This window comes from Gymnoscopelus braueri, assembly GCF_963280865.1.
Source record: "Gymnoscopelus braueri genome assembly, chromosome: 13".
Lineage (NCBI taxonomy): Eukaryota > Metazoa > Chordata > Actinopteri > Myctophiformes > Myctophidae > Gymnoscopelus > Gymnoscopelus braueri.
The window spans coordinates 28,916,959-28,921,958 of NC_137615.1; the positions used below are offsets into that span (position 1 = coordinate 28,916,959).

At 42.6% G+C, this 5,000-nt stretch overlaps 2 protein-coding genes across 2 annotated transcripts in view; both read right to left on the bottom strand.

The window, feature by feature from the left end:
- The window catches only part of gng13b (guanine nucleotide binding protein (G protein), gamma 13b), a 33,116-nt gene extending 32,536 nt beyond the window's left edge, over positions 1-580 (bottom strand). Inside the window, exon 1 of the mRNA XM_080446260.1 lies at positions 185-580. The gene's annotated coding sequence lies outside the window, so the exon portion shown is untranslated. The remainder of the gene's footprint in view (positions 1-184) is intronic.
- slc25a17 (solute carrier family 25 member 17) overlaps positions 1-5,000 on the bottom strand; it is a 191,015-nt gene that overhangs the window by 127,751 nt on the left and 58,264 nt on the right. The window lies entirely within an intron of this gene.

The window sequence follows — 5,000 nt, forward strand, 5'->3', positions numbered from 1 at the left end:
AAATCTTTGCTTCTGGGGGTCCCTGGCACACAAAAGAAATCAGATGGTGGTCCTCGGCCAAATGAATATCAATTTGAGGGTCCTTGGCATGAAAAAGGTTGAAAACCACTGGTCTAAATGATGGAGCCCTCACTGAGACTCCACTCTGTCCTACGGGCTGTGCAGTGACGGTCGCAGCGCTTACCTCACTGCTGTGCCGGTGGTGGCTGTTGCTCTTTCAAAGTCCAGCCGCTGCCGTTCAGCCGGAGGAGGAGACAGAATGATAGACACTAGACAGACAGACAGGCCAACAGCAGTCACAGGACAGGACAGTTATGAAATCCCTTTAAATCAGTAGACTTTCTTCTGTCCACGACTTCAGGATGGGAACATGCACTCAGTCTGTTACCAAAAAGAAGCAGGTCCACAGAATCACCCAGGCTAAAATCCGCAGTCTGTCTCCCGAGTAAACAGGCGATGACGATCCGTCCCCGGCTGTCTGAGTTGTGTTCTGTAGAGCCGCAGTGTTACGGACTGACTATACTGTAGTAACAGGACAACTTAGAACAACCGTGCGCGCCGCTGTTCACTCGCTGCTTCTTCCACTTGCTTCAGTGCCGTGCCTGTGCTGGATGGATGCTCTCTCTGTGTGTGTGTGTGTGTGTGTGTGTGTGTGTGTGTGTGTGTGTGTGTGTGTGTGTGTGTGTGTGCGCGCGCGCGTGCATGCATGTGTGTGGGTGTGTGTGTGTGTGTGTGTGCGCGCGTGCGTGAGTTGCGTAGCCAATGTATGACGTGTATTTGTTCAATGCTTGAGTTTATGCGTCCATCTCTGAGGATGCGTTGAGAGTTGGAGGAGAGAGAGAGAGAGAGAGAGAGAGAGAGAGAGAGAGAGAGAGAGAGAGAGAGAGAAGGATGGAGCATTTGCCTATCTCCTCCCCGCCCCCAGGTGCTACAGTAGTGGAGAGTTCATGCGGCTCTCTCAACACACACAGGCATGCGCGCGCGCACACGCACACGCACATGCACACGCACGCGCGCGCGCACACACACACACACACACACACACACACACACACACACACACACACACACACACACACACACACACACACACACACACACACACACACACACACACACTCTTCCTCTCTTCACTAACTCCTTTTCTCTGTGTGTGGTAAGTACGTGTGCGCACGTGTGTGTGTGTGTGTGTGTGTGTGTGTGTGTGTGTGTGTGTGTGTGTGTGTGTGTGTGTGTGTGTGTGTGTGTGTGTGTGTGTGTGCGTGTGCGTGCAGGCCCCCATTCTTGCCCCCATTGCCAGACAGTATTTCTGCCCTAATATGGCCACTGATGACTTGTTCTGCAGAGGCATATCTAGGTCTCAAGAGGAGAAAAACAAACATGGTTTTGAGATTAATTTCAAATATGAAAAAAATCCTAGTTTGAAGAACAAGGATATCAAAATAAACTTGGACTAAGGAAGGTTAATGCAGCTGCACTTTGACATTAAACCCTTCCGACAACCACAAATGTGTTGAAAGATGGAGAGTTTTGCCAATAACTATATTACTGTATTACACTGTAGAATGGCAATGCTTGCTAAGAGTCGTTAGCATGCTGACATGTTTCAAACAAATATATCTGTGAAAAAAATAAAAATAAATTGATTAATTATTTTCATTTTTAAAGTGCATGCAAATACATCTCTTCTATCTGTTGTAGGTTGTCTGTGTCGAGTGTCAAAATGGAGCCCCATTTTTGCACTGTAGTATACTCTACATAATTGTGAGTGACCATACTATTGTGTGCCTGTACTGTGTGCTTATTTGGGTGGTGGTATTTAGAGGGGCTGGGGTCCATGATATCATGGCGAGTTTGATGGTCATGTTAATCACCAAATAAATCCTAAAATGATGGGTTACACGCACAACAAATATATTTCTTCCCTCTATATAATGTTTTGTGATGCAAAGTATGCTACTGTAGCATGGGTTCCCATAGGGTAGCAAAGGGTTTGTTTGGGGGCGGACGGGGCCCCAAAGTTGAGCTTAGCTTGGAGCCCCTAAATGGTAAATCCGCTCCTGTAAATAAATGCAGGTCACCAGACAGACACCACACATACACATGTAGACAACACACACACACACACACACACACACACACACACACACACACACACACACACACACACACACACACACACACACACACACACACACACACACACACACACACACACACACCAAACAAGTCCTCAAGTGGGTCAGAGCAACAGCGGAGCATCAAAATGCAAAACACACACAAATGTAGCCTACCTACACAACATAGGAATTCTATGTCTGTATAAGTTGGTCTGTTGACTCTATTAACTGGAGACAGACACTCTCCCAGTGGGTACAGCAGTCAGATCTAATTCTCGTTATCAGCAAAGTGCTCTCCAGAGATAGGAGTTGTGAGAGCCCTCTATCTCTGTAATGCTAGTGCCATGCAACAACATGGCCACACAACCCGCTTGACAAAAATGACATAGGCTCAGTGGTGGAAAAAGTACTCTGATATTTTACTTAAGTAAAAGTATCAATACTGCAATACAGAACTCCGTTACAAGTAAAACAAGTAATTCAAAAGTTACTTGAGTAAAAGTACAAAAGTATTGGTATCAAAATGTACTTAAAGTACCAAAAGTAAAAGTACTAAAATGTTTGAAAATAGCAGATCTACAAGCTCACAACGCGTTGTGAGCTTGTAGTACGATAGTATGATATTTGCCTCTGAGATGTAGTGGAGTAGAAGTAAAAGTACAGAAAATTGGAAATACTCCATTAAAGTAAAAAATACCTCAAAATTGTACTTAAGTACAGTACTTGAGTACATGTACTTAGTTACTTTACACCACTGCATAGGCTACATCACTTTTTCCATTCAGAACTTCAGAATTCAGGCCTGAGCTGGATGTCCGACCTGGGATTTCAAGTCTGAGCTGACACAACAGATTTGAGACTGTTCGAAAAAGAAAAAAGGAAGAAAAAAAAAAAAGAATTGGCGTTTGGCTCAGACAGGCTAGTAATGTACTGTATGATGGGTTGAAGGGTCAAACTCTTGGTTGTGTGATCTAGTTGGGGTCACTGAGATAAAAGCCCATTATGTTTCACTGTGTTGAGATGGGAAGGAGTTGAAACAGGCTTTAAATTACTCCAGAAATAGCTAAATAAATAAGACAGAAATGGCTCTCCAGAGACCACTGATTGGCACTATTTTATGTAGCAAAAGTCAAAGGCTGAATGAAACAATGCTTAATAGAATAAAAATATGGTGTTTTTGCAAGAGGAGAGGAAATCAGAGTAATTTAAAGTGTTTGCTGAAAACAAGCTTCTATAAAGATTATAAGCATTGAATCATAAGATTGTGATCCAATGCTCTTCAAGAATGTATGTGCAAGAATGTGGGACCCACAATGCCCAAGAGTCTCCCCTCACCTCTCTCCTGGTTACTGTCTCCTTCCCCCCAACGATAGCCCTAATAGCGCCCACACCTTCCCAGGGCCCATTAAGAGGTGTGACGGTCTACAACGGGGAAAACACGGGGCCCTGGTGCGGCGGAATAAGTGCTCCTTACTTTCCTTTTCTTGTCAGGGTCACAGTCTGTCACTCTCTGATGTCCCTCTGGAACAAAGACCATTCTCAGCTGAGGGGCCGAGGCAGATGAGTTCCTGTACCTGTCATTGTTGTGACGGACAATGGAGACAGAGTGCATTGTGGGAGTAGTGTCGGTCGACTGCATGCACACACAGGTGTATAACGAGCAGGAAGGCCACTTTCTTACTGCTCTCTAGACTAGAAAGAAGTTTGAGAAAAGGGTTGGGGTTAAAAGATGTTCTCTAGAGTCTAGAGAACATCTTTTAACCCCAACCCTTTTTTCAAACTTTTTTCAAAACTCTAGAGAACTTTTGAAGCCAGGTTTGGGTCAGATCCGACCTGGGGCTGACCCAGATGAGTTTTAGTGTTGTCGTGTAATGTATTATCTTACTGTCATGATGATGAATAAAGTATTCAATCAATCAATCAATCAATCAATCAATCAATCAATCAATCAATCAATCAATCAATCAAAGACCTAGATAATGATGTATTTTAATACAATGTAGGAAGTAAATCGAAACGAACACAGACACACAGACACACAGACACACAGACACACACACACACACACACACACACACACACACACACACACACACACACACACACACACACACACACACACACACACACACACACACACACACACACAAATAGGTAAACATTTACAAAAGACTCTGAGTATGGTTTTGTACCTGATTGTCCTTGGTCCTTATTTAATAGTAAGTCCACAGGGAAGAATGTCAGGAATGGGCACATTGATAATAGATGGAGTCAGGCCCACTATGCCAAGAACACACAGTGTACTTTAGAATAAGTGTATAAATAATACATTTATGACTGTGTGCCACACACACTTTGTGGGTTATATGCAATCCAAATTAACTAAACTAAAAATCACATTTACAGGTCTCGGTTAAGTATACTGGATAGAAGCTGGACGGTACAAGAACTGCTGAAAAGCAATTGCAGCAATTGATTTTCTTCTATCGATTCTGTCAATTATTCTCTCAATTGCTTTTTTGATTAATTAAATAATTGAGAAGTATGTTTTGGATAATCATAAATTTGAAGTTTTCTTTATTATTATTTTTTATTTTATTTTATTTCCCCTTTTAAAAAAAGTATAATCTATTAAATAGATTAGTTTGATTAACTGTTGTACCCTCTAGATTGCAGTATTCAAAGCATGGTCCATTGGTCCAGCTGTCAATATATCATTCCAATAGTGGGGATCATCAGAATGCACTCAGTAAATTGCCTGTAATTACCTTTTGCAGCATCCGTTTTAGTAACTGATATCCACTGACTGGGAATCTGTAATGGTTACTACATATTACTGCATTCATTTCCAAAGATTACACTTTTGAAAGCTAACTTCAC